Source organism: Fukomys damarensis, unplaced genomic scaffold (genome assembly GCF_012274545.1).
Source record: "Fukomys damarensis isolate Sample0158 unplaced genomic scaffold, DMR_v1.0_HiC HiC_scaffold_9, whole genome shotgun sequence".
Classification (NCBI taxonomy): domain Eukaryota; kingdom Metazoa; phylum Chordata; class Mammalia; order Rodentia; family Bathyergidae; genus Fukomys; species Fukomys damarensis.
In genome coordinates, this window is record NW_022900921.1 from 43,606,612 (window position 1) to 43,622,584 (window position 15,973).

General features: G+C 39.1%; 1 protein-coding gene and 1 pseudogene across 1 annotated transcript in view; both read right to left on the bottom strand.

Moving 5' to 3' along the window:
- Positions 1-15,973, bottom strand: part of Aff3 (AF4/FMR2 family member 3) — a 399,929-nt gene that overhangs the window by 342,486 nt on the left and 41,470 nt on the right. The window lies entirely within an intron of this gene.
- On the bottom strand, positions 2,512-3,262 carry LOC109118632 (annotated as a pseudogene).

Here is a 15,973-nt window from a genome sequence, read left to right on the forward strand (position 1 = left end):
CATATTTGTAGTCTCCCTCATTTGGATGGGGATGCGGCCTTCTGGGATCTGTGCGACTCTAGAACAAATGTCTTTGGACTTTCTTCCATTGTAAAATCAGAGACAAGTATCCCTAATTCCAAAACTATTTGGAATAATTATCTCTGAGGTAATGGAATCTCCTATCTGATCTCACACAGGTACTTACAAATGTTCGTTTTTTTTTTTTTTTTTTTTTTTTCCTTGCCATCTTTGGGAAAATGGCCATCAATTCAACTTGCAAATACCTAAAAGAGGATGTGCCATTTAAATAAAAAAGTACTCTCTGATTAATTTTAAATCCTGTGACCAAACTATAAACTCTAAAAGATTGAAGACCACTGATGTCTATAATGTCTCAAATTGCTCACAATTTATTTTTTCATTCTGGCATGAACTAACCAAGGTAATATGCAGGTACAAATTCCCTATGATGAATGCTATCATATCTATATATATATCTATATACATCTATATATATAGAGATACACACACACACACACACACACACAATAAAGTTAATTTAAAAAAGAAAGGTCTCCTGTGATAACTATTCTGGGGTAGTGTTAGAGGGGAAATACCTGCTGATAAACACAGGAAAATTATGTGAAAATGAAGACAAAATGTGCCTGACAAGAATCAGAGAACCTAGTCATGGGCTGCAGGCATCGAAAAAAAGAACGAGAATGGTGTGGGAAGAGCCAAAGGGAGGAACTGCCTTCCCTCACCACTCCATGATCCTCTAGTCCCTGAGGGCTTTTCTATAATGTCCTTTTGACAATAGCTTACAGCAAGAGAGATGATGGCTCTCAGGCACACAACACAGTGCACACTGGGAAGATATAGCAAATGGTCAGTGAGTTCAGAGAGCCAGTGCTATCTTGTAGGTTCTATTGCTTGACCAAACTCATCACCCAATCTGCCTCATTTGCTAACTTCCAGGTACCTTTGTGAGCGTGCGTGAATGACGTAACACAGCTGCTTTATGACTACTGGGCACAAACAACACCAAACTCTCAACCAGTAAGTCCTCTGCATGGGTTAGCAATGCCTTCCCATATACAGTTAGCATTATACAAGCAGAGGGAAATTAAAATGCTGTGGTACCAAAAAAAAAAAAAAAGAAAAGAAACCAAAAAACTTTTAACTAACAATTTGCTATGCTTTTAACTACACATAGAAGGCACTGCTTAAATTTTTTCTACCTTTGGTCACATTTTAGTGCTCTTCTGACTTATAAGTAGATAGAAGATAGATGTGATGTTTTCCAATAAATAGTGACATAAATACACAAATCCTGAAGTTCTGTGGGAACGTTAACAAGGTGATAGGGTAACACAGGAAACACTGTATGGGAGCAAGGCATTTAAAAATGCGTTAGTGATCACCAAGGTGACGTAGTAAAATGAGGATAATAAAATATAATTAAGCATTAATTACAGAAACTATCAAAAATAATTGACTTCTACAAAGCACAGCACTCCTATTAAAAAGAAACTGATGGATAATAAAATATATACAGTATTCCATCCTCTAGACATAATTATTCCAAGGGCAACAGTTAAATTTATAGAAAACTGTTAAGTTTCTCCTATGATGCTTTACTTCTGTGAATGGAAGACATTTTGGAGGAGAACTACCTTCCAAAATTCTTATGATTATTTAATATCTTAACCATAAACTCAAATATGTGTTTTATAAACAAAAAAATGAATTTTAACACTTAGGATGCTGCCACATTTGTCATATTTCTGGTTCTCAGGGGATTGACTTTTGTTCCAGTTAGAAATGTCTAATTCTCCTGCAGTCCTGTCTGAGCAGTTTATTGATAAAGAAAAAATTAATTTCAATGTAAAAATAATAATCTGCAGTGAGTAGCAGAATATATTTTACTAAAAACTATCATGCCAAATATTTACACTCATTTGTTTCTTTTTAAATAAACAATTCCTTTATTATATAAATAATGAAAGTAGATAAAGTTGGAAAAGTTCTCTTTGAACAAAAATTAAATACAGCTGCTCAACGTAATGAAACACAATGGCCAATACTTGGATTTTCTCTTCAAACAATGGTACTACATATATACAGCCTGATAATGGGAGGGGGCAACACTGAGGACTGAACCCAGGGACTTCACATAAGCTACATTCCCAGTCCTTCTTAAAATTTTGAGAGTCTCACTTAATCTCTGAATTGCCCAGACTGGGATCTTACTTCGCTCCTCCTGCCTCAGCCTCCCAGAGTGCTTAGATTACAGGAATGTGCCACCAAGTCTAGTTCTGGTAACTTTTTATAGTACTTCATTGTTCCTAAGAGTGTATTATATTAACCTTTATTTATTTAAATTAATTCTGATATTACACTAATCATAATCTTTTTAATGTTTGAATACCATTAGAATTCAACTTTGTTCATTTGTGGGAATTTCCACACAGGCTCAGTGAAAAATGTTCCTATATTTACATATTTTACTCTTCAGAGGAGTCACCTCTAGATACACCACCCTTTCCTATGAAAATGTAAGTTCTATGAATTTCAGTATTAAGGAGTAGTTCTCTCTCCATATTTCATAAGTTCTCGATTTGTCACAATGACTTCCTTTTTCCAACTTGAAATCTGATCCAGTTGCTTTTAAATAACTTTCTTTTTTCCATATTTCCTTCCAGGAGTCTTTGAATTTTTCCAAATAACTTTCTTTCTTAGATTCTTCCTTCCATATTTCTTCTCCTTTTTTAATAGCCATTAATTCAGCTCGAAGTGATTTTCTGTGAACTGTCCTGTAAATTTTGGAATTATAATTCAGCCCTTTAACAAGAACAGTTTGCCCAGGCCTCTTTGCAAATTTTCTTCATTCAGATTCATGCTAAAATATCCATCCTCATTCACTAAAAGGTAGCAAAATAGCACTGAATTCTCCAAGAAATTGGAACCATAGTAGTTAGGAAGCTTTGAGTTCTTTTTGTAACCATACCTTCCCAGCTTCAGTGAGTTCTACTCCAGCCAGCTTAACCAGCAAAACACCACACGGCTCTTATCTCCAAGAAGATATAATAGGTAAAGTAATGGGAATATGTTCAATTTCTAAAACATTCTCAGTTATCCAGTGTAACTGTCATCATAATTTAACATTCTTTCCTATAAACTCTGCTGGAATATCTGAAGATCTTGTAAATTTTTATGTCAGTCGAATACTTCTTAGAAATAACATTATTCCAGCTATGGACATCCCAGTGCTGATGTTCTGGAAAAGATTCAAGTGATCATCTGCCCACCACGAGACCCCCACCCTTGGGGGACGCCCCATCCAGCCTGGGGGTGGCAACATGGAGCCCCAGGCTGCCCCACCATGTTAGCGGTTTCACTACGCTCATTTGTTTCTTGACCATTTAAGGAGGCAGGCCATCATCCCATAAAACCATTCCAGTGTCCTTATGGGAAGCATTAAGTTTTTAAAAGGTATAAAAATCTCTCCTTTTGGCCTTTTTTTTTACAGCACATTTGGAGAGTCCAGAGAATTCTCCCCATATAGGTGGCTGTGAATGTAAACGTGTCTAACCCTGTTCCTGAGAGTAGGGAGGCTGCAATAGCAAATCTTTTTGTATTGACAAAATGTTTTAATCACTGAAAAATGAAGATGGCTTTAAGGCAAAATGAGCCAATGTCTATCTTGCTACAGGATGGAAAAGATGTGCACCATAGAACAGCAGCTTTCTAGCTTCCAACCTCTGCAGAGGGAACTCTGCTGAGAGTTCACCAGGCAGCTCTGCCTCCCGAGACGGGTGAAGGATGAAAAGGACCAGCTGGCCCTTCTGGGTCAGAAAGGTCCATCAGCTGAAGCACTGTGGGGTAGACAACAAAGAAGCCACTGTGGGGCTGTCGAGACTTGCAGAAGATCAAAGCCCACTGTGAGTCTCTTTCAGAGGGACACCCACCCTACATGTGGAACAAAGAGCTGTGCCTGTTCTACCTGGTGCATCTCGGCACCTAACAGGGACAGGCAGGTGTGTCTCCACAAGGGAGACCAGACCCAGGGCCATCGGCCAGATGTGTGAGTCATCCATCTCAGGTGCTCAAAGGATTCCTGGTTGACTTGACTCTGCTGCAATCATTAAAACAAGATTCTCAGGCTGGCAAGTGGCTTTCCCCCAGAACAAGGATGTCAGATAGGACAGCTGTACCCTAATCAGGACAAACAAGTTCAGGGGGGTTTGTGTGTTTTGTTCACTGTTACATTCCCCAGTGTCTAAAACCTGCATAGACAGGAATCAAAAATATTTTGCTGTTGAATGAACTTACGGAGAATAAGCCAAAATACAAATAATGCCTTTTGTTTGCTTGCTTATTTGCTATTTATTATCCATGGTACCAATGCGGTAAGTACTACAATCAAGATGTTACAGTAAATAAAATACGAAAATGCATAGCAAAAACCCATAAACTTTTCTTCCTTCGATGGGCACTAGTGTTAACATGTGAGCAATCTCTCTCCCTGCGCACATCTTTAAATGTTTAGTGTGTTTAAACAATAATTATAAAATAATCATAGGTTGGTCTCTACTGTGATTTTTTTAGACAAAACTAGAAATTTCTGGTCACGTAGAATATCACACATTCTTAACTCTTAAAAGGAAAGTGGTCTTTCTGATGCTTTATTTAATATCACCATTTACAATTATTTTTTTCTGTTTACTGAGAAAACCACTAGACCATATGCAGTAACTCAGGGATATCCTGCTGGGATGTTGCATTTTATCAGTAATATGCTAAGTGCTGCTATGCTTATAACAACTCCCAAACACTTCGCTTTCTTATCAAAGGACTTCAAACTGCAGCCCTTTATTAAAAAGTCAAGCCTGCCGTTACCGTTACCTGATCTTTTTTTCTTTGCCTCTTCACCCTATTCTCTCCTTTTCACTTGCTTACAGGGACCCTCCAGAGAGGATCAAGGGCTCAGTAGCCGTGGAGGTCTCAGAGTGGCCTGGGTAGCAACTGCGGTCCTTCCAGATCTGAGGGCTTACTTGGTGGGCTTGCTGCCTGCTCTCAAACCTGGAGTCACAACAAACCAACCAAATATGTTCTGGCTCTCTGCTCTGGTCCACCAACTAAAGCCCTCTTTTATGGGAAGATCACAACCTATGGGTGTCACAGTTGGTGAAAAACTGTGGTTATTAATTACTCAGGTCAGCCTGGGACATATATTGATCTTTCCTCCCTCTGAGCCCCAGTGTTTCTTGCTCATATCACTCACTTGGCAATTAATCATACTTTACTTTGAGACATCTGTGGTTTCACTTCTACCATTTCCTTTAGCTCTCTGTTCCCAACTGACCAGTCTATTTGATGTGCAAAGGGGTAGTAAATTATGAAGTTATGTGTCTCTGTTTCCCACAGACCTGTACAAACTGAGCTTCAAAATATTTTTGGATTGACCTATGGACTAATGGTCTGAACAAAATGGTACAGACTCCTTTCTGCCTGTTCCTCCCTGTGAAGCATAATGATAGGAAATATTGTGAGGACAGACAAAGGATGAGTCTGAAAGACAGAGAGAGTAGTAAATTGGCTGGGGACCCTGGGACTGGAGAACCTAAGCTTTAAAAAGATGTTTAGCCAGTAGGAGGCAGCAACCCACTGAAATCTCCCAACCCACAAATTATAATGACAGGTGGAAGCCCAGGTAGGCTCATTCCTTCTGCAAATTGAGAGTTCCAGCTCAACACCAGGTGAAACAGAACTGGTACCAGGAACGGATCAATGACCCTACTGGAAATGTTCACCAGAAGAGGTGCTCTCCTACAGCTTCAGGCTACAGAATTCACTTTCTAAACTCAAAGACGCCATGCAATGGGGAGCTTGCCACAGGTACCGAGCCGAGGGAGAGCCCACCTCCCCCTTCGTGTCTGAAATACTACAGGGTACCTGGGCATACCAAAAAGAGGGATCCCGTCAGAGCAAGCATGAAGCCCAGGAAGCCCTGTTCATCCATATCTTGCCCACAGGGTAGGCCTCCCTCCCCACCTACAGGCATCACAGGACCCATCCTGCAGAAATGCTGGCCCTCCACAAGACCAAAACAGCACTAAAAAGAGAGACCCTTAGTATAATAAGGATGGCAAAACGTAAGACAAAATCACCACTGTACTAAGAATAGGGGGAATCAAACTTGAGTGACAGTCAACGATGGCAACACTGAGATGACCAGATGTTGACATGATGAAACAAGGACTTTAATGCTGTCATCAGAAAAATACTTCAGCAACAAATGATACAGATCTCTTAAAACATGAAAAGCAAATCACAGCCAAAAAAGCTACAGAATGAGCTAAAGTGAAACTATGCAAATAAAACCACTGCAGCAGAAAATGAAACCTTAATGGATAGGCTCAAGAGTAAAAGTGGGGATGAATGAGGATAGAATCTGTGAGATAGAAGACCTATCCATAGAATCTACTCAATCTCAGAGCTAGGGATATAGCTCAGCAGGGCAGCGCCTGCCTGACAAGCACAAGGTCCTGAGTTTGATTCCTGGTACCAAAAGAAAAAAGAAAAAGACAGAATTCACTCAATCTGAACAAAGAAAGAAAACAGACCAAAAAATAAGAAAAAGAAAAGCACAGGGACCCATGAAACAATTACAAAATATCTATTTTGTTAAAAAAATTATCATCAGAGTACCAAAAGGGGAGTACTCAGAAAAAAAGAGTACTCAGAATAATAATAACAATAAAGATAAAAGTAATGGCTGAAAAATTCTCAAATTTGATGAAAGATGTAAAACCACAGATTGAAGAAACTAAATGATTCCTGAATAGGATAAACTCAAAGAAATTCACACTAAAACACATCACAATTAAACTTCTGAAAACCAAAGGCAAAGAAAAAACCTTGAAAGCAGCCAAAGGGAAAATATCTTACTTTTGGAGGAATGATGATCCCCATGAAAGTAAATTTCTCATCAGGAACCACTGCAGCCAGGAAGAGGCACAAGATGTGTGTTAAGTACTTAAGAAAAATGTCAATTTTGGATTCTATATTTGGTGACATATTTTCTTAGAAACAATGGGAGAAATAAGGACATTCTCAAAGAAAGAAAAGAGACTTGGTGCTATCAAATCTATACTTAGAAATTGGCTGAAGGAAGTTCTAAAGACAGAAAAGAAAATAACAAAAGTCTGAAAAAATGAAATTCACAGAAAAAATGAACATCAGAATGAGTTAAAATGATGAAGCAAAAATTATTACACCGTCTGATGTTATCTATAGAGGAAATTCATAAAAACTACATTTAAAGAGATGAAAGGTAAAGACATTCAACTCTTAAGATATTGATAGATTGACAAAAGTGACATGCGTTTATTGTAATACCTAAAGATCCCACTAAAAAACCTATACAGAGAAATATATATTAAACAAAATCCTGGCCAGGCGTGGTGGTGCACGCCTGTAATCTCAGCACTCGGGAGGCTGAGGCAGGAGGATTGCTGTGAGTTCGAGATCAGCCTGGGCTACATAGTGAGTTCCAGGTCAGTCTCAACTATATAGTGAGACCCTGTCTCAAAAAACAAAACAAAACAAAACAACCAAAAAACAAAATCCTACTACAAATAGATCAAGAGGGAATCATTCTTTTAAATGTTCCAGTAACTCACAGAAAAGAAAAAGAGAGGAAGAAGAAACTTTTATAAAACTAATAAAATCAAAGACTTAAGCCTAAACATATCAATAGTTACCTAAAATGCAAATGGTCTAAATGAACCAAAATAAAAAAGCACAGATGTTAGAGTGGATAAAATAATATGATCCAATATGCTGCATATAAAAAAACCTGACTTTGCATACAATACCACAGATAGACTAAAAAGGAAACAAAAAGAAATATCATGCCAAAACATCAATTTTTTAAAATGCCAGGTATACGAATCTTTCAAAATGAAATTCATTAATATACATAACCAATATGCACTAATGAAAAAGCAAAAAAAAATTTTATCATGTTTAAGAAAAAGCAGAGGTGGCTATATTAATATCAGATAAAATATACCTAAGAGCAGAGAAAAATACTAAGAGAGAGACATTAAATATTATAAAACCATCAATCCACTGGGAAGGACAACAGTCTTAAAAGTAGGTGCACCAAACAAAAGAGGCTTACATTGAATGAAGCAAAAATTAACAGAGCAGAAAATCCTAAGAAACAGACAAATCCATGAATATAGCTGGAGACCTCAGTACTCCACTTTCAATATAGTCAGAATTACCATGCACAAGGTAATTACCAATCAGCAAGGACAGAGAAGAAATGAGCAACACAACCAACCAACAAGATTTGATAGACATAGATAGAAAACCCCATATGACAACAGCAGAATACATATCTTTTCAAATGTCCATGGAACATTTACCCAAACAGAGCATATCCAGTGCCATACAACATATTTCTACAAATTTAAAAGAATTAAAATTAAACAGAGGGCTTGGAGTGTGGCTGAGTAATACAGTGTTTGCCTAACACACACAAGGCCCTGGGTTTGACCTCCATTTCCATCACGGAAAAAAAAAAAAAGAAAAAGCAAATCATACAGAATGTATTCTCCAGACCATAATTGAATCAAACTGGAAATCAATAGCACAGAGACAATAGGACAATCTCCAGACACTTGGAAATGGAACAACACACTGCTAAATACTTCTTGGTTTAAAGAAGAAATCTCAAGGGCACTTTTTAAAAATCCATAGAACTTAATGAATATGAAAATAGAACACATCAAAATATGCATCATGCAGCTAAGGCAATGCTGAAAGGGAAATTTTACTAAATGCTTATATTGGAAAAGAAGGAAAGTCTCAAGTACTTGATGGAAATATTCCCCATAAAATATTAGCAAGTCAAATCTAGCAGTGTATAAACAGAATTATTCCTAGGAGGCAAAGGCAACATGAAGGATCTTCATGGTGACTGAACTATTCTACTTTGACTGTGGTGATGTCAATATTCTGGCTGGGGGCACTGGTGGAAGATGGGTGAAAGATGAACAGTGTCTCTGTGTATTGTTTCATACAACTACATGTTTAGTTAAAACATCTACAGATATAAAATATAGTTAACCTCAACCATCAATTTGCACATGACCTTATGAAGGTCTGAAAGTGTCCTGATCATTGCTATAACATTCCCAAAAACTAGAATTTGAGATTATTCTCTGTGATCGCAACTTTTTAAAACAACACAAAATAAATGATGGATGAATAAAATTAATTTTCAAAAAACATAAGTGATTACTAGGTATATAAAACTAAGCTGCAAATTATAAGAAACCAATAATCTAAGTAAAACATGTAAGGTATAAGAGGTGCAGGCCTATAAATCCCAGCACTCTGAGAGGCTGAGGCTAAGGCAGAGGATCACAAGTTTGAGCCCAACCTGGGCAACTTAGTGAGGGACATGTCTCCGAAATGAATAAACAAACAAACAAATAAATAAGGCTGGTGATGTAGCATAGCTTGAATTCCCTCAGTTCAACCCCCAGGACCACTACAAAGAACAAAAGATGGAAGGAAGGAAGAGAGGGAGGGAAAAGTGTGGGAAGTAGGGAGTCAAGGGGGGTGGGAGGAAGGAAGAAGAAGGGAGAGAGAGAGCACACAGCTCAGAAGGACGGCTGGAACAAGCATGTCATCACAAGAAGCAAAGAAAGTGAGCGCAGCACCTCTTTCCAGGGAAGAAGTCTTTGCCAGATCTACTGGGAATACTCTGTAAGGAAGGCCTTTGCACCACGGAGACAGGAGCACACAGATGCCCTCGCTAGACTTCAAATATCCCACTCCTGTTCTCCCTCCTGGGGTGCAAAAGAGAAACACAAGATATTTAGAATCCCACAGTAAACCAGCAGTTGGAAACAGGAAAGCTAGGTTAGAATGATTGTTGTATTCATTTCTGCCTTTCTCTTCCTTTAGGCCAGGCAGATCAAAATCCCATATTCTTTCCTAAATCTTGCCCTTTCTCAGTTTAACGAAATACACTGGTATTCTGTTTTCACATATCAGTCTGAGGTAGGAGTCTAGGGCTAGGGTAAACAAGGCAACTAACTAGGCAAAAAGTGTCAAAGGTCAAAAAAACCCATGGCTAACAGGTTGAGTGAGATGTTACCTAAAAAAGAGGGGACATGTGCAGAACATGGGACCCAAAATGCATGTGGACCCATTAGAAAAGTGCTATTTTCAATCTCTCATCTGAATCTGTTACTGTTCACAGGACCAATCAAAAGATGCTATTTTCAATCTTTCATTTGCATGTGGGCACAGCCAATCAAAAGGTGCATTTCCTGATCCTTTGATTACATCTGGCAGCAACCAAGTGAATCTTTCCATGGGACAGTTTAAGTCTAGCAGAACACCAAGTGAGTTTCTGCCTTATTTGCAGGAGGGGAAAGCCAACCCAGGAATTCTGGATACAAATATTCCTTTCCTTTATCCCACAGTCCATGAGACGCTGTTCACCAGTATGATCTTGCCCTGTAGAGTATACCTCTTTTCTGCCTTCAATAAATGCACCCCCATCACTGCCTTTTCTGTGTGCTTCGTCTGATTCTTTGTTCAGGACACCAAGAACATGGAGAGAATCCCCCAGCACCCGCCATCCAGTAACAACTCTTGTTAGTTACGATTAGTTTAGTTATGCAAGTCCACTCTTATGTGTTAGGTAGCAAAATCAGCACTTCTGAGCTCAAGGCTGTGACAAGGTCCCAATTGGAAACACCCAACCACACATGGCCTCCCAGAAGCGAGGCTGGTCCTGGATGACACACAATCCCTGTGTCTTGTGGGCCAGTGTGATCCCTCCAAACCTACTAGTCATCCTTCTGCCCAAACCACCAAATTAGACCAAGTGCTTTGTTCCGTGAATTTATTAATATTATTACCATATGATTAATGGAAATATGCAAGGGACTTTTATTACTTTCACTAGCAAATGAAACAATTTGGTATTTTGTTTACTTTAAAGCACTACGAAGGTTCAAAATTTAAAAATTTATTATTATTATTATTTAAACACCAGACTTAGATTAGGACTTTTGTTAGGATCCTCTACTTATACTGAGCTTATCACACAGCTGACCTTTCCAAGCCATTTCCTTTCTTCTCCATTAGGATTCCCACCTAGTCTCCAAACATCTCATGTTGAAGTGAATTGCCAGGGAAAAGCAACTAATTTAGATGGGCTTGACACTTTGTACTTAAAGATAAAGTACAATTTACAAGGATATCATGTCCAATGACTAAAATTTATGCATGCCCAAAAGATCTTCTGTTGCTAGTGGCAAGAAATGACCTTAAATTCAGGAATGATGGCCTTGAAAGAAGACAAAGAATGGCAGAAAATATGATCAGTAAAATCAATACAGTTCTTTAAAAAGTTATTGACAAATCAAATCTTTATCATGATCTGTATGTGGAAAATAATTGATTATGATTTAAATAATTTCATTAAGATAAAAAATGAAAATGGGGAAAAATTGGAAACAAATTAACAGCACTCTATGGAAAATTGATTACAGGAAGGAATTAGCTTAATGATGTTCCCTCAGGAACTTCACGAAAATTAATTCACGCTGGGCCAATTCTGAGTAAAATATTTATATTCATAAACTGGAAGTCAAAATGTCCTGTACTCCTCATGATATCACTGCATTCCTGGATTTCCCCGTCGTACTGTCTTAGGTTCTCAGATCCCCTCTTCTTCCAATTCTCTCCCCAGCTTTTCCTTTCCCCAGACCTTCACTTCTGTTCTTTTCACATCTCACCCTTACGCTCAGGTAAGTCCCACCTTTTCATTCTCACCCTGCTTCTGCAATTCTCCTTCTCTCCTTTCCTTCCTCATCTCCTCAGTCCTTCCTCAGCCCATCATGCTGAAGACTTCCACCCCTGCTTCTTGCCCCATCCTCTCTGCTAAGTTTCTAATAGCTGCTGGACTCTTTCTACATGGATTGAAGATCAATATGGTACCTTTCTCCATAATTTCTTGGACACACGGCTCTGCTAGTGCTGGTTCAAAGTGGCCGATGAACTGACTACGTACATCTCTTCCAAACTCCACATTCAGTGGCATCATTCTGGTCGCAGACTGAACAGGCTTAGTGAGAGTGTTCACACCATGGAAAATGGCAAACACCACAAAGCAGAGTTCTGTGGTCTCAGAGACATGTACTCCACCATGTACAAGGCACCATCTTCCTAAGTTTTCAGAAGAGACATCTGGAGTAAACTGGCATCTCACCAACCTTTACTCTCCAGGATGAACTAATCACTGAGTTATCTGTATTCTACCTCAAAATGTCTCTCATGTCTTCTCCTTTCTTTCTGGACTCAAAGACACTGTTTTAGCTGAAACCACTACCAACTAGTGTGTGTGCTGGCACTGCAAGCTTCCTGATCTTCCCCCTTGACTTCCAACTTGTTTTTCATTTCACACACAACCATAGGTTCTTTCTCTTGAAATACAGCTTACAATGTCGCCCACTTCTTAAGAAGCATCAAAACTTTAGCCACAAATTCTGTGCTCCTGGAACCCCAAAACATGCCCTTATACACATCTGCCTATGCCCTGTGCTTATGTTTCCTTAATCTCAGATATCTTTACCCTCATCCTCCTCTCTCTGCATCCTACTCAGCTGAAAAGCCCCTTTCCTGATGCCCCCAGTATTAGTGAGCTACTCCTGCCTTTCTGCCAACACAACTCTTACATGTTTCACTGTTGTGTCCTGGTTGTATGCTTTAGTGTCTCTCATGTGCCACTCTGGAGAGAAATTAGCTCTATTTCCGTTAGTTTTTAAAATTTGACTTTGCCCTTAAGTGCTAGAGATTCTATTTTCCTTTCAGCCATGTATTTTCTTCATTTTGCTTCCCTAACCCAATTTTAATTATCCCCAAACTATTAGCATTTATGAGTTAGAATGTCTTTTCCCTGTCACAATCATGCAAGATGAAAGAATATTTAACCCCAGGCTGGGTGTTCCAAGTGCCTGCAATTAAAGCAAATCCCTCCCCCACTTTGGTTTACTCTATGATTTTAAAAAATGATTTCATTAAAGATAATTTAGTTGACATTTTTGCCTTGGTAGAAGTTGGAGTTGAGACAGCTTTCACTGCCCTGGAATAATTTAGCATGTGGGTAACATCCAGAATCACAAAGTAGAAATGTGGTCAACATGGGTGAGTCACAGGGAAAACGTGGCATGAGCCACGGAGGTGAGTCTGGCTTGTCCCCAAATACCTGTGGGAAGCCAGGGCAGCTTCTGGCTATGCTCTGTTCTCTTCCTTCTGCCCTCTTCCTTTCCACCTTTACCTCCTTCACCTCTCTGTTTCCACTCCTAACACAGCCACAGCAAGAAGCACTACCAACTAGCAGTTACTAAGTTAGCTGCAGTTACTCTTAGTAACTGAGCATTCAAAATCCTCTCTACTAGCTACTGTGAAATATACAATTAGTTATTGTCAACCATAGTCAACCTACTGTGTCATGGAACATCAGAAGTTAGGCTTCCCATCTCACTGCATCCCAAACCATTAACCATCCTCTCTCTCTCTTCCTGTCCCCACACTCTCTCCCAGCCTTGTGTGACCACTGTTCTGCTCTCCACTTCTTTGAGATGAACATCTCTTAGCTTCCACATATAAGCAAAAATGTGCAGTATTTGTCTTACTTGTGCCTGACTTATTATTTATTAATGGAAAGTAATTAACCTGAAAATCTCTACCATTTCTACCAGATCATGAAGATTCAGATTTTTAAAATCAATAAACACCTACAAATACAAATACTTTTGACATTTCTACATCTGAATACCATCATCATTTGTAATTAGGGTCTTTGACATTTTACACAGAGTTATCACAACAGTGCCACATATTTATATAATGTTTTCCTCCTAAGAAACACAAGATATTTACAGGTATTATCTACCTGAGTTTCAAGGCATTCTTTGTGCAGCTCTCTGGGTGCTGGATGAGAGGAAACATTATGTGAAGTATTGGTGTACAAATACGATGCACCTGCTCTGGAGAGATAGACTTTTTTTTAGTAAGGAAGAAAAACAGCCAAAGGCACAAGCACAAAAAGATGTATGCATAGTTTTTAATTTTAGGCATGTATTCTATGGCTGACAATAAGCTGGAATAGTTTTCTTAGAGTTCTGAAGGAAGAAATGTCCCCACCTTCTACACAGTACCCATCTATCTACATGATTCAGAGTCAGCTCTTCTTTCTCCTGTCTACCATCTTGGTCTTCTCTTTCCTTCCTTCCCCCTTTCAAAAAACCCCAGATCTCCCATAGCTTGAAAATCCCACTGGCTGATCCTGCTGCTTTTCTACAAATCATCTCCCTCCTTCCCACTTCCTCTCTCTTCTGTGTTCCTCCCTGCCCCCTTTCCCTCCTCTCCTTTCCTCCCTTTCCTTTCTTCATTACTAAACTTGGTTTATAATCAAATTCTCTATTTCATCATCTGCTGTGCATTCATTTTTGATCCTTCATCACCTGGCTCAGGTTTTTGCCATGTTCTTTGTATTGTGTTCACCAAAATCAACAGTTACCTTCTTTTTGTCACAGATGTGAGCTTTCTTCATATACTGTCAAGGGCTCTGACTGTTCACTTGCTTCTGTCTTGACATCCTCCCTTTCTTCCACTTCCAAGACCTATTGGCTTTTCCCTCCTCCTCCTGAGTTGCTCCCCACTAGGATCCACCATGTACTCCAGGAAGGCAGAAGAACTTTGTCTCCAAGACAAAGTTCTTATTCTCTTGCTCTTTTACCTCTAAATCTCCTTCCTGAAGTGATTTCAATATTCTGTTGATTTAACAGTCATATCTAAGACTTCTGTCTCAAACATCTCCTATCTCCTCCAAGTGTTCCCTCAGTATTCCCAGGCTCTTTCCATCATCAACTCAGCTTCTCCACACTCATGAGCCATGGACCTTGCACTTTCTAAGCTTCCTAGGCATCTACATCCATAATATGAGAGTCAAAATATCATTTCTGCCTGGTCCAGAGGTTTGTTGCATGATCTGGCTTTTAAATCATGCCAAGGATGTAGCTTGGTGGTGCCATACCTGCCTTCCAATCACAAGGTCCTGAGTTTGATCCCCAGTACCAAGAAAAAAGAAAAAAAAATATGGGTTGTGATGAGTGTAGAAAGCAGTGCATATCATCTTTCCCAGAAGCCCTATTACTCTAGCCAGCTGATTTTGTTACTAAGCCACAAGATTAAAGTTCCTAGTTTGGTCTCCCTTCACCTCCAGCAGAAGCCCAGTCTCCAGGTCCCACTGCTTTCCTCTGAGACATCTCCAAGGTTCATGCTGCTCTTTATGGCTCATTCTTTATGCTCTTATCCCAGGTCTCCACCCACTTAGTGCTGGCCTTTTCCAACAAGTCCCAATTCAGGTACTTCCCATTTCCCCCTTCTCAATCCTTTTTGCTATCTCCCACAATAATCTTCCTAAAACTTACCTTTGACCTCATCTCTTCCCATTTCCCAAACTGATTACGATTCCCACTATGCCCATGAAAACATTCAAACTCTTCCGGCTGATTTGCAAATTCTTCACAATGTAACATTTTCTCTCCAGTCAAAATTATCTTCAAATAATCTAAAACTACAACCCACCACTCCTAAATATAAATATCCTCTATCCCTGCAAGGCTGAAAGCTCCTTGCATACATCTTAAACTTGTTTTCTGTAATTCTCACTGTACAGTTCATTGTTGACTGAGGACGTAGAGTTTGATCTACCATGTACTGAAAGCTCTATGCAGGGAAATGCGATCATAAAATATAATCGGAAAGTCATTTTAGATTAAATAATAACTCATTATATTACCTACACTGGGCAGTAAGACCTAGGGCCAAAACAAAAAATGAGCAACAAAAGTGAATGCGCTCCTCAGAGGTTTCGGCTCAGTAT